This window comes from Mobula hypostoma, chromosome 2 (genome assembly GCF_963921235.1).
Source record: "Mobula hypostoma chromosome 2, sMobHyp1.1, whole genome shotgun sequence".
NCBI classification, from domain to species: domain Eukaryota; kingdom Metazoa; phylum Chordata; class Chondrichthyes; order Myliobatiformes; family Myliobatidae; genus Mobula; species Mobula hypostoma.
Window position 1 is genome coordinate 175770015 of NC_086098.1, and position 14333 is coordinate 175784347.

The 14333-nt window shown below is 44.6% G+C and overlaps 2 non-coding genes across 2 annotated transcripts; both read right to left on the minus strand.

The window, feature by feature from the left end:
- Positions 1-6821: 6821 nt before the first annotated feature.
- Positions 6822-6894, minus strand: trnam-cau (transfer RNA methionine (anticodon CAU)). The gene has a single exon. It is a non-coding gene; the product is annotated as a tRNA-Met (tRNA).
- Positions 6895-11647: 4753 nt separating this feature from the next.
- trnam-cau (transfer RNA methionine (anticodon CAU)) lies at positions 11648-11720 on the minus strand. The gene has a single exon. It is a non-coding gene; the product is annotated as a tRNA-Met (tRNA).
- Positions 11721-14333: the final 2613 nt, after the last annotated feature.

Below are 14333 nucleotides of genomic sequence, written 5' to 3' on the forward strand. Positions count from 1 at the left end.
ATCACTCAGATATCCGAAGTCAATGTACAAATCAATTACTTAATTTACTTTAATTGTTCTCACAAGCTCAAAGCTTCAACTAGAACTCACGAGTAACACACAAAATGCTGGAGGAACTCAACAGGCCAGGCAGCATTTATGGAGAGGAATAAACAGTCGACATTTCTGGCCAAGACCCTTCATCAGCACCTCAATCATTCACTTGCTCAGTCCCCACTGCTGGGAAGAGCTGATTATTTCACGGAACCTCAGAGATTCTGTAATTTTTACTGTCTTCGAACAAACCGACATCAGACTGCAGTAATTACAAAACAGTCTTCCTTCTCAGAATCAGAATCAGGTTTATTATCACCGGCATGTGATGTGAAATTTGTTAACTTAGCAGCAGCAGTTCAATGCAATGCATGATAATATAGAAAGAAAATAATAAATAAATTAGTTATGTTAAGTATATATATATATAAAATAGATTTAAAACAATGCAAAAACAAGAATAATATATATTTTAAAAAGTGAGGTATTGTTCATGGGCTCAATGCCCATTTAGGAATCAGATGGCAGAGGGGAAGAAGCTGTTCCTGAATCGCAGAGTGTGTGCCTTCAGGCTTCTGTATCTCCTACCTGATGGTAACAGTGAGAAGAAGGCACGTCCTAGGTGATGGGGTCCTTATTAATGGACATCGCCTTTCTGAGGCATCGTACCATGATGGAGCTGACTAATTTTACAACTTTCTGTAGCTTCTTTCAGTCCTGTGCAGTAACTTCTATCCCCACCCCCCGTACCAGACAGTGATGCAGCCTGTCAGAATGCTCTCCACAGTACATCAATAGAAGTTTTTGAATGTTTGTAGGTGACAAACCTAATCTGTTCAAACTCCTAATGAAATATGGCTGTTGTCTTACCTTCCTTACAGCTGCATCAATATGTTGGGACCAGGTTAGATCCTCAGAGATCTTGACACCCAGGAACTTGAAACTGCTCACCCTCTCCACTTCTGATCCTTCTATGAGGATTGGTTTGTGTTCCCTCATTTTATCCTTCTTGACGTTCACAATCAGCTCTATCATCTTAGTGACATCGAGTGCCAGGTTGTTGCTGCAGCACCACTCCACTAGTTGGCATATCTCACTCCTGTACGCCCTCTTGTCTCCATCTGAGATTCAACCAACAATGGTTGTATCGGCAGCAAATTTATAGATGGTATTTGAGCTATACCTAGACACACAGTCATGGGTTTAGAAAGAGTAGAGCAGTGGGCTAAGCACACACCCCTGGAGTGCAGCAGTGTTCCTCATCAGCGAGGAAGAGATGTTATCACCAATCTGCACAGATTGTGGTCTTCCAGTTAGGAAGTCAAGGATCCAATTGCAGAGGGAGGTACAGAGGCCCAGGTTCTGTAACTTATCGATCAGGAAATGGGAATGATGGCTTTAAACGCTGAGCTATAGTCAACGAACAACAACCTGACACAGGTATTTGCATTGTCCAGGTGATCTAAGGTCGTGTGAAGATCTTGGTGTCCTTGTTCATCAGTCACTGAAAGTAAGCATGCAGGTACAGCAGGCAGTGAAGAAAGCTAATGGCATGTTGGCCTTCATAACAAGGGGAGTTGAGTATAGGAGCAAAGAGGTCCTTCTGCAGTTGTACAAGGCTCTGGTGAGACTACACCTAGAGTATTGTGTACAGTTTTGGTCTCCAAATTTGAGGAAGGACATTCTTGCTATTGAGGGAGTGCAGTGGAGGTTCACGAGGTTAATTCCCGGGATGGTGGGACTGTCATATGTTGAAAGATTGGAGCAACTGGGCTTGTATACACTGGAATTTAGAAGGATGAGAGGGGATCTGATTGAAACATATAAGATTATTAAGGGATTGGACACGCTAGAGGCAGGAAACATGTTCCTGATATTGGGGGAGTCCAGAACCAGAGGCCACAATTTGAGAATAAGGGGTAGGCCATTTAGAACGGAGTTGAGGAAAAACTTTTTCATCCAGAGAGTTGTGGATCTGTGGACTGCTCTGCCTCAGAAGGCAGTGGAGGCCAGTTCTCTGGATGCTTTCAAGAAAGAGTTAGATAGAGCTCTTAATGATAGCGGAGTCAAGGGATATGGGGAGAAGGCAGGAACAGGGTACTGATTGTGGATGATCAGCCATGATCACAGTGAATGGCGGTACTGGCTTGAAGGGTCGAATGGCCTACTCCTGCACCTATTGTCTATTGTCTATTGTGAAGAGCTATTGAGATTGCATCTGCCATAGACCTATTGTGGCGATAGGTAAATTACAGTGGCTCCAGGTCCTTGCTGGGGCAAGAGTTCATTCTAGCCATGATCAATGTCTCAAAGAATTTCATCACCATAGATGTGAGTGCCACTGGGTGATAGTCATTAAGGGATAGTCATTCCCCAGGTCCTCCTGGGTTGCATCTTCCCAGAAGCTGAGAAACTGCTCCTGAATCACACTCAACACACATCAAAGTTGCTGATGAACGCAGCAGGCCAGGCAGCATCTCTAGGAAGAGGTACAGTCGACGTTTTGGGCCGAGACCTTCGTCAGGACTAACCGAAGGAAGAGTTAGTAAGAGATTTGAAAGTGGGAGGGGGAGGGGGAGATCCAAAATGATAGAAGACAGGAGGGGGAGGGATGGAGCCAAGAGCTGGACAGGTGATTGGCAAAGGGGATATGAGAGGATCATGGGACAGGAGGCCTAGGGAGAAGGAAAGGGGGGGGAACCCAGAGGATGGGCAAGGGGTATAGTGAGAGGGACAGTGGGAGAAAAAGGAGAGTGAAAGAAAGAATGTGTGTAATAGAAATAAGTAACAGATGGGGTACGAGGGGGAGATGGGGCATTAGCGGAAGTTAGAGAAGTCAGTGTTCATGCCATCAGTTTGGAGGCTACCCAGACGGAATATAAGGTGTTGTTCCTCCAACCTGAGTGTGGTTTCATCTTTACAGTAGAGGAGGCCGTGAACAGACATGTCAGAATGGGAATGGGATGTGGAATTAAAATGTGTGGCCACTGGGAGATCCTGCTTTCTCTGGTGGACAGAGCGTAGGTGTTCAGCAAAACGGTCTCCCAGTCTGTGTCGGGTCTAGCCAATATATAGAAGGCCACATCGGGAGCACCGGACGCAGTATATCACCCCAGCCGACTCACAGGTGAAGTGTTGCCTCACCTGGAAGGACTGTCTGGGGCCCTGAATGGTGGTAAGGGAGGAGGTGTAAGGGCATGTGTAGCACTTGTTCCGCTTACAAGGATAAGTGCCTGGAGGGAGATCAGTGGGGAGGGATGGGGGGGACGAATGGACAAGGGATTCGCGTAGGGAGCGATCCCTGCAGAAAGCAGAGAGGGGGAGGGAAAGACGTGCTTAGTGGTGGGATCCCGTTGGAGGTGGCGGAAGTTACGAAGAATAGTATGTTGGACCCGGAGGCTGGTGGGGTGGTAGGTGAGGACCAGGGGAACCCTATTCCTAGTGGGGTGGCAGGAGGATGGAGTGAGAGCAGACGTGCGTGAAATGGGGGAAGATGCGTTTGAGAGCAGAGTTGATGGTGGAGGAAGGGAATCCCCTTTCTTTGAAAAAGGAGGACATCTCCCTTGTCCTGGAATGAAAAGCCTCATCCTGAGAGCAGCTGTGGCGGAGATGGAGGAATTGCAAGAAGGGGATGGCATTTTTGCAAGAGACAGGGTGAGAAGAGTAATAGTCCAGATAGCTGTGAGAGTCAGTAGGCTTATAGTAGACATCAGTGGATAAGCTGTCTCCAGAGATAGAGACAGAAAGATCTAGAAAGGGGAGGGAGGTGTCGGAAATGGACCAGGTAAACTTGAGGGCAGGGTGAAAGTTGGAGGCAAAGTTAATAAAGTCAACGAGTTCAGCATGCGTGCAGGAAGCAGCGCCAATGCAGTCGTCGATGTAGCAAAGGAAAAGTGGGGGACAGATACCAGAATAGGCACGGAACATAGATTGTTCCACAAAGCCAACAAAAAGGCAGGCATAGCTAGAACCCATACGGGTGCCCATAGCTACACCTTTAGTTTGGAGGAAGTGGGAGGAGCCAAAGGAGAAATTATTAAGAGTAAGGACTAATTCCGCTAGACGGAGCAGAGTGGAGGTAGAGGGGAACTGATTAGGTCTGGAATCCAAAAAGAAGCGGAGAGCTTTGAGAGCTTCCTGATGGGGGATGGAAGTATATAGGGACTGGACATCCATGGTGAAAATAAAGCGGTAGGGGCCAGGGAACTTAAAATCATCGAAAAGTTTAAGAGCGTGAGAAGTGTCACGAACGTAGGTAGGAAGGGATTGAACAAGGGGCGAGGTATGCAGAAATGAGTTCGGTGGGGCGGGAGCAAGCTGAGACAATAGGTCTGCCAGGACAGGCAGGTTTGTGGATCTTGGGTAGGAGGTAGAAATGGGAAGTGCGAGGTGTGGGAACTATAAGGTTGGTAGCAGTGGATGGGAGATCCCCTGAGCGGATAAAGTCAGTGATGGTGTGGGAGACAATGGCCTGGTGCTCCTTAGTGGGGTCATGATCGAGGGGTAAATAAGAGGAGGTATCCGCGAGTTGTTGCTGTGCCTCGGCAAGGTAGAGGTCAGTGCGCCAGACTACAACAGCAACCCCCTTATCGGCGGATTTAATAGTAAGGTTAGGATTAATGCGGAGGGAGTGGAGAGCAAAGTGTTCAGAAGGAGTAAGGCTGGAATGGGAACAAGGTGCGGTTATTTTTATTACACACATTCTTTCTCTCACTCTCCTTTTTCTCCCTCTGTCTCTCTCACTATACCCCTTGCCCATCCTCTGGGTTCCCCCTCCCCCCCTTTTCCTTCCCCCTGGGCCTCCTGTCCCATGATCCTCTCATATCCCCTTTGCCAATCACCTGTCCAGCTCTTGGCTCCATCCCTCCCCCTCCTGTCTTCTCCTATCATTTTGGATCTCCCCCTCCCCCTCCCACTTTCAAATCTCTTACTAACTCTTCCTTCAGTTAGTCCTGACGAAGGGTCTCGGCCTGAAACGTCGACTGTACCTCTTCCTAGAGATGCTGCCTGGCCTGCTGCGTTCACCAGCAACTTTGATGTGTGTTGCTTGAATTTCCAGCATCCGCAGAATTCCTCTTGTTTGCCTGAATCACACTGTGGGTTCCTTCTACCCAGAAGCACAACAGGCATAATTTTCATGGCAGAAAAACTCAAAGGAAAATGTAGGGAGCAGCAAAAACCACAAGTCATAGCATTTCTACCATTGTGTTGTTATTAGCCTTCAGAATCCCAAAAGACCTCTGTGGTAGCAAGTGATCCTCAGTCCTTAAGAAGATAATGAACTCCACAGGAAAAAGAAAAAACTTCAGACCTCAAGATACTGATTGGTCAGTTTTCCCATTCTATTTATGTTACATAATCTGTGTGCATATGCTTTTCCAGATTGTCTCTAGTACTGAAGTTCTAGTTACTCTCAGCCAATTACATTGGGCCCACAACTCATTCCAATGCCTGACACCAGAGTCACAAAACAGTGCATCTACCAGGGGACAGGATTATTAGACAGGCAAAGTAAAAGGTTCAAGGGCGTGCTAAAGAAGTACAGCCTCCCCACTTTCTCCTGTGAATCTCTGGACCATGTCCCCGCAAAAAAGGGAAGTATTCAAAATGCACTGAAATCCTCAAGGCCATCATCCAGAGTGTTTGGAGGCCACGTGAAACTGTTGTAATGAGTGGTCCATCTCACAAGTTATCCATGTGTCCCATCAGTGGAAGGGTTTGTGTTTCCTACATCAGTGACCCATCGGGCAAGGGGAAGATGTTCCAAAATGTAAATTAACTATCATCATGCCTTCACCAAGCACTGGTTTGTACATTAGGTAATCAATGTGCTTGGTATTTGTTCTCACCCTATCAAAGATATCTCCCTTTGCCTTATCCTTCCCTCCCCCACCTTCTCAGCAGCTGTAAATTCACTTCTTTTCTTTCTTTTCTGGTTTTGAAGAAATGTTTCTGACCTGTTTTCCTTATCACAGACACTACCTGATTTGCTAAGTGCTTCCGGCATTTCCTCCTTTTATTTCAGATTTCCAGCAGCAACTGATTTTTTTCCCAACATGGACAAGGCTGGAGAATTAGACCATAAGACCATAAGACAGAGGAGCAGAACTAGGCCATTCAGCCCATGGAGTCTGCTCCACCATTCCATCGTGGCTGATCCCAGATCCCACACAACCCGATACACTTGCCTTCTCGCCGTATCCTTTGATGCTCTGACCGATCGGAAACAATCAACTTCTGCCTTATATATACGCACGGACTTGGCCTCCACTGCAGTCTGTGCAGAGCATCCTACAGATTTACTACTCTCTGGCTAAAAAAAATTCCTCCTTACCTCTGTTCTATAGGGTCGCCCCTCAATTTTGAGGCTGTGCCCTCCAGTTCTGGATGCCCCCACCATAGGAGACATCCTCTCCACATCCACTCCATCTAGTCCTTTCACCATTCAGTAGATTTCAATAAGATCCCCATGCATTCTTCTAAACTCCAGTGAGTACAGGCCCAAAGTTGCCATACGCTCCTGATATTCCTGGAATCATCCTCGTGAATCCCTCTGATGACAACACATCCTTTCTGAGATATGGGATATTCTGAAATAGGATGGAAAGGGATAGTAAATAATTGATGATGGAATGGCAAAGCAGGCTCAATGAGCTGAACGGTCTCATTCTGCTACTATCTCCTGTGGTCTAATTGATACAGCATGGGAAATGGTATGTTGGAATCCATAGGGTAGAAAATGTCACAGAGGTGTTTCTCAACTCTTGTCTTATCTTCCAAAAAGCTCATGCCCCATGTGAGGATCGAACTCACGACCTTCAGATTATGAGACTGATGCGCTGCCTACCACGCTAACGAGGCCTATGAGGTACCATTACCCAGGTTACAAATCAGAAGTCAATGCACAAATCAACAGTTTGCACTTTTCATCTTATTCTGTCACACACAAACAATACCAAATGTTTAAAGAATTCTTACCAATAACAATTCTGTCTACAAAGTCCTTTATATTTGTGAGGAGAAACTAGCTTTCTCAGGATGCCTACAGTACTGAGATTCCAGTTTCACTCAGGCAGCTCCATTGAGCTCACGCTATTCCGATGTCTGGCTCCAGAGTCCTGAAACAGTGATACAACCAGGGGAGCGGAATCACCAGGCAGACAAAAAAAAAAGATTCAAGGATGTGCTACATGGCGTCGTGAGCAAATGCAACCTCCCCTCCTAATGAATCTCTGGACCAAGTCCACTGAAGAAAAGAAGAGGCATTCAAAATGCACTGCAAACCTGAAGGCCATCATCCAGAGGGTTTAGAGACCGTGTGTAAGCGCTGTAATGAGTGGTCCATCTCACAAGTTATCCTCCTGTCCCATCAGTGGAAGGGTCTGTGTACCCTACATTGACCATTACTGATCCACCGGGCAACGGGAAAATGCTCTAAGTTGTGAAGAAACCATTGGCCAGCATCCGTCTGACATTTGTATGCACATGTTAGTCAATCAATGTGCATGATATTAAACTATTATGTCTCTCTCTCTCTGTCAGAGATATTTCACTTGTCCTATCCATCCCTTCCCACTTTAAATTAATTTCTTTTCTCCCTTTTCTAGTTCTCAAGGAAGGTCTCCAACCTGAAGGTATAGCCATTTTCCTCCGCACATTAGCAGTGGACCAATCGATTCACGATTCATCAGCAGGAGCAAATAAAAGTAAAGCAGAGCGGCCATTGTGTGAGTGGACCAGTGTAAGAGTGGGAACTTGAGACTTTGGCTCAAGAGACTTCAGCAAGGAGGCACAGGTAAGTAGCAGGTAAGGCTTTTGTAGTGGTTAAATAAAAAAGTCACTAAATTAAGCTAATTAAATAAAGTAGGGATGACGCAGGATCAGGTGATGTGCTGTAGCTGCATGATGTGGGAGCTGGTGGACCCCATTGTGGTTCCTGGTGACCACATCTGCAGAAGTGTTGGCTGCTCGAGGAACTCATGCTCAAAGTTGATGACCTGGAATCTGAGCTTCAAACACTGTGGCACATCAGGGATGGGGAGAGTTACCTGGATTCTCTGTTTCAGGAGGTAGTCACACCCATTAGATTAACTGCCTCAAATACAGTCTGTGGTCAGGGACAAGAGGGTGTGACTGCGAGTGAGGCGGGTAGTGGGATCCAAGAGACAATGCTGGAGGAGCCTCAGCCCGTGAGCTTGTCCAACAGGTCTGAGATTTTTGCTCCCTGTGTGGATGAGAGTGGGGCTGTAGGAATGACGAGCAACCTAACTGTGGCACTGTAGTTCGGGGGCGGGGGGGAGGAAGAAGAGAAATGCAGTGGTAATTGGGGATAGTATAGTCAGGGGAATAGACAGAGTTCTCTGTCACGAGGATAGAGCATTCCCGAAAGCTGTGCTGCCTGCCTGGTGCCCAGGTTCAGGGCATCTTATCTGACCTTCAGAGAAATTTGCGGTGGAAGGGAAAAGGTCCAGTTGTCGTGCTCCATGTGGGTACCAACAACATGGGTAGAACGAGGAAAGAGGTTCTGCTGAGGGAATTTGAGCAGCTAGGAACTAAACTAAAAAGCAGAACCAAAAAGGTGGTAATCCCTGGATTACTACCTGAGCCATGTACAAATTGGCATAGGGTCAAGAAGATTAGGGAGTTAAATGCATGGCTCAAGGATTGGTGTGGGAGAAGTGAGTTTGAATTCATGGGAAATTGGCACCAGTATTGGGGAAGGAGGGAGCTGTAGGAGGGCTCCACCTGAATTGTGATGGGACCTTAACTTGTCCCATTGTCAGATTGGGTGAATCAACTGGTCGAGGCAGTCTTGAGGAGGACTTCTTAGAATGCATCCATTATGGCTTTCTTGAATAGCATGTTCCTGAACCTACAAGGGAATGTGTTATCTTAGATCTGGTCCTGAGCAATGAGACAGGTAAAATTAATGATCTTATAGTTAGGGATTCTCATGGAAAGAGTGATCACAGTATAATTGAGTTTCTCATACAAATGGAAAGAGCAATAATTCAATCTAAAACCAGTGTATTATGCCTAAACAATGGAGACTACAATGAGATGAGGGAGGATTTGGCTAGTGTAGACTGGGAATACAGGCTATATGCTAGGACATTTGAGGAACAGTGGAAGACTTTCAAAAAGATTTTTGACAGTGCTCAACAGAAATATATTCCAGTTAAAAGCAAGAACAGTAAGGGTGGGGAGAGCCAGCCTTGGATAACTAAGGAAATAAAAGAAGGCATCAAATTAAAAGGTCATGCATATGAAGTCGCTATGAGTAGTGGGAAACTGGAAGATTGGGAAAACTTTAAAAAACAGCAAAGAACCACTAAGCAAGCAATAAAGAAAGGAAAGATAGATTATGAAAATAAACTAGCACAAAATATAAAAACAGATAGTAAAAGTTTTTATAATCATATAAAGCGGAAAAGGGTGGCTAAAGTGAATGTAGGTCCCTTGGAGGAGGAGAAGCGGGAATTGATATTGGGTAATGAGGAAATGGCAGAGGCTTTGAATGACTATTTTGTGTCAGTCTTCACGGTGGAGGACACATCTAACGTGCCAAAGAGAGATGTTATGGATGCATTGGGAGGTGAAGGCCTCAATACAATAGCTATCACTAAAGAGGTAGTGCTGAGTAAACTTGTGGTCCTGAAGATAGACAAGTCCTCTGGTCCTGATGGAATGCATTCCAGGGTACTGAAAGAAATGACAGAAGTTATAGTAAAGGCTTTGGTTATAATTTACCAAAATTTTCTGGACTCTGGCCAGGCCCCACTGGATTGGAAGACGGTGAATGTCATACCTGTTCAACAACCGATGTAGGCAAAAAACAGGGAACTATCGGCCAGTTAGTTTAACATCTGTCATTGGGAAAATGCTTGAAGCTGTCATTAAAGAAGAATTAGCAAGGCATCTGGAAAGAAATGGATCCATCAGGCAGATGCAGCATGGATTCAGCAAAGGCAGGTCCTGTTTGACAAACTTTCTGGAATTCTTTGAGGATATAACGAGCGCAGTGGATAGAGGGAACAGATGGATATTATTTACTTGGATATCCAAAAGGCATTCGATAAGGTGCCACATAAAAGACTTATCCACAAGGTGAGGATGTATAGAGTTGGGGGTGATGTATCAGCATGGATAAAGGATTGGTTAACCAATAGAAAGCAGAGAGTTGGGATACATGGGTGTTACTCCGGTTGGCAATCAGTGGTGAGCAGTGTGCTGCAGGGGTCGGTGCTGGGCCCGCAACTGTTCACGATATACATTAACAATCTGGAAGAGGGGACCGAGTGTAGCGTATCTAAGTTTGCTAATGATACTAAATTGAGTGGAAAAGCAAATTGTGCAGAAGATACAGAGAGTCTGCAGAGAGATATAGATAGGTTAAGTGAGTGGGCAAGAGTCTGGCAGTGTTGGTAAATGTGAGGTTATCCACTTTGGAAGGAAAAATGGTAGAGCAGATTATTATTTAAATGGGAAAAATTTGCAGCATGCTGCCTTGCAGAGGGACTTGGGAATGCTTGTGCATGATTCACAGAAGGTTGGTTTGCGGGTACAGCAGGCTATCAAGAAGGCAAATGGAATGTTGGCCTTCATTGCTAGAGGGATTGAATTTAAGAACAGGGAGGTTATGCTGTAACTGTACAGGGTACTGGTGAGGCTGCACCTGGAGAACTGCGTGCAGATCTGGTCTCCTTACTTGAGGAAGGTTATACTAGCTTTGGAGGCGGTATAGAGCAGGTTCACCAGGTTGATTCCAGAGATGAGGGGTTAGACTATGAGGAGAGATTGAGTCACCTGGGTCTGTACTCGCTGGAATTCAGAAGAATGAGAAGAGATCTTATAGAAACATATAAAATTATGAAAGGGATAGATAAGATAGAGGCAGGAAAGTTGTTTCCACTGATAGGTGAGACAAGAACTAGGAGACATAGCCTCAAGATTCGGTGGTGTAGATTTAGGACAGAGATGAGGAGAAACTGCTTTTTCTAGAGAGTCGTGAATCTGTGGAATTCTCTGCCTAATGAAGCAGTGGAGGCTACCTCAGTAAACATATTTAAGACAATGTTGTATAGATTTTTACATAGTAGGGGAATTCAGGGTTATGGGGAAAAGGTAGGTGGGTGGAGATGACCGGATCTTACTGAATGGCAGAACAGGGTCGATGGGCCAGATGGCCTACTCTTGCTCCTATTTCTTCTGTACTTATGTTCTAAGAGCTGCCTGATCTGCTGAGTCACTCCAGCATTTCCTGCTTTTACTTCCTTAGTTTCCAAAGGGCATGGGATTTAATTTTTGAAATGGACTTTCAATGAGATTTCAAAACCTCGAACATAAAGGCTTGGAGATCGTCACAGGGGATTTTCACAACTGTTGCATTAAAGGTTTAACCCTTTTCCACTGCACGAGAGCTGCCTAATCTGATGAGTGACTCCAGTATTTTCTGCTTTTATTTCAGATTTCTAGTTTTCAATAGGGTTTTGGTTTTGATTTCTATTGAATGCACAGTGGGCTGCTAAAGAGGTGTGAAACCCTCAAACATCAAGGCTTGGAGATCGTCACAGGGGATTTTCACAATTGTTGGTATTGGCTCCCATAAAACTAGTGCCCCATGTGAGACTTGAACTCACGACCTTCAGATTATGAGACTGACGCGCTGCCTACTGCGCTAACGAGGCCCTGTGGGGATGGTATCACTCAGATAATGAATCAGAAGTCAATGTACAAATCAGTTACTTAATTTATTTTCATTGTTCTCACAAGCTCGAAGCTTTAGCTGGAACTCAAGAGTAACACACAAAGATCTGGAGAATCTCAGGCAGCATGTATGGAAAGGAATAAACAGCTGATATTTTGGGCCAAAACCCTTCATCAGCACCTCAATTGTTCATTTGTTCAGTCCCCACATCTGGGAAGAGGCGGTTATTTTAGAGGACCTCAGAGATGCTGTAATTTTTACTATCTTTGACTAAACAGACGTCAGACCGCAGCTATTGCAGAACAATCTTCCTTCTACCAATTAAAGGGAAGGTCATTCCCTGGGTCCTCCCGGGCTGCCACTTCCGAGGAGACGAGAAGCTGCTCCGGAGTCACACTGTGGGCTCTGTCTATCCAGGGGAAGAGTATATCTGATTTTCACAGAACAAAACTTCTGAGGAAAATGTAGGGGGAGCAAAACCCTGAGTCATGGCATTTCTAGCACACTGTCATTATTAACCTTTAGAATCCCAAAAGACTGCTATTGTGTCATTATTAGGTCAATTTGGAGCCTTCCCTGGCTATAAACTGAACTTTCAAAAAAGCAAATGCTTTCCCATTAATTAACTTGGCCCTACAGATCCGACAGGAATCTATGCCTTTTCCTTTATCTCAAGATGGTTTTGTATACCTAGGAATACATATTACTCGCTCTTTTACATCTCTGTTTGAAGCTAACTACAGGCCTCAGGTTAGCCAAATGAAGGCTGATTTCGAGAGATGGCGCAGTTTACCCCTTACTATAGCTGGGAGAATTCAATCAGTGAAAATGACTATACTTCCTAGATTTCTTTATTTGTTTCAGTGTTTGCCGGTTTTCTTATCTAAGTTATTTTTTAAATCTGTCAACCAAGCTATAGCCTCCTTTATTTGGGAAAATAAGGTCCCAAGGGTTAATAAGCACACTCTCCAAAGAGGTCGTGACGTAGGTGGAATGGGTCTTCCCAGCTTTATTCATTATTACTGGGCATCGAACATTCAAAAAGTATTATTTTGGCTCCACCGGCCAGATATAATCTGGTGCCTGCTTGAGTCACGGTCTTGCCACTCCTCGTCTCTCCCAGCTTTGGTGTATTCTTCCTTACCATTGAAATCCTCTCAATTCACATCTAACCCGGTCGTGCTCTCCACCCTCAAAATTTTTAATCAATTTCACTGCCACTGTAAGTTCATATCAGCTTCAGTTTTGGGCCCCATTCATAAAAACCATTTATTTCCTCCCTCCACATTGGATTCAGCTTTCAGACAATGGGGTTTGAATGGTCTTATGCGCATTAAGGATTTGTATACTGATAACATATTTGATAGTTTTGATAACCTGTGCGGTAAGTATGACCTTCCGCATAATCATTTTTTTAAATACCTGCAGATTCGCCACTTTGTCAAGGAAAAATTTCCCTCTTTTCCTGTTCTACCACCTGCTATGTTATGGGAAAAATTCATTCTTAGCTTTAACAATAAAGATCTGATCTCTGAACTATACTCTCAGCTGATGTCTTTGGGAGTTCAAGATCTAAACAAAACTAAGAGTAGGTGGGAGGATGACCTCGGTATGGATCTGGCTGAGGAATATTGGGCAAAAGTATTGCATAGGGTTCATTTCTCATCATCATGTGCTAGACTGGGGCTCATACAATATAAAGTTTTACACAGGGTACATTTAAATAAAGCCAGACTTGCAGACATATACCCTGGGACAGACGCTGGCTGTGACAGGTGTTCCTTCTCTCTGGCTGGTTTAGTACATGCATTTTGGTCTTGCCTTTGGCTTGATGACTATTGGGCACTGGTTTTTAAAATTATCAGTGAGGTTTTGGGGGTGACACTGAGACCTTGCCCGCTTATAGTTGTATTTGGTGTGGCAGATGATGATCTGGGTTTATATGCAAGCCAGTCGGATACCATTGCATTTACATCGCTATTGGCCCATAGGAGAATTTTGCTGGTTTGGAAATCTGCCACTCCCCCAACTGCTGCTGCTTGGTTAGAAGATGTAATGTTTTTTCTGAAATTATAAAAGATTAAATTCACTTTGAGGGGGTCTGTGAAAAAGTTCTATTCGAAATGGGGACCTTTCTTATCGTATTTTGGGAGTCTTAAGGAATGACCTACTAGTTGAGGGCATTTGATTGTACTTGGGAAGTTGCCTCCCATTTAACACGTTTATAATTTACCTCACAGGGTGGTTGATGAATTGTAAATATGAGTGCATTTTGGATCATCTGACATGTTGCAGATGTGTGTGAGCCGTCGTCTTGAAGTAGTCTGGGGGTATGGTTGTGAAATGTCCGTACTTGTATTTGTGAATTGTTGTGTTGTAAATATATTAGCTGCCATGATATGTTCGGGGAGGGCAGGTGGGGTGAGGTTTGTTTGGGGGTAAGATATAAAAGAAAAATGGAAGAAAATGTAATCCACTATATATTCTGTATTGTGTCATTCCTTCAATAAAATTTTTTTTTAAATTAAAAAAAAGAGAATCCCAAAAGACCTTTGCAGTAGCAAGTGATCTTCAATCCTTTAGAAGACAGTGC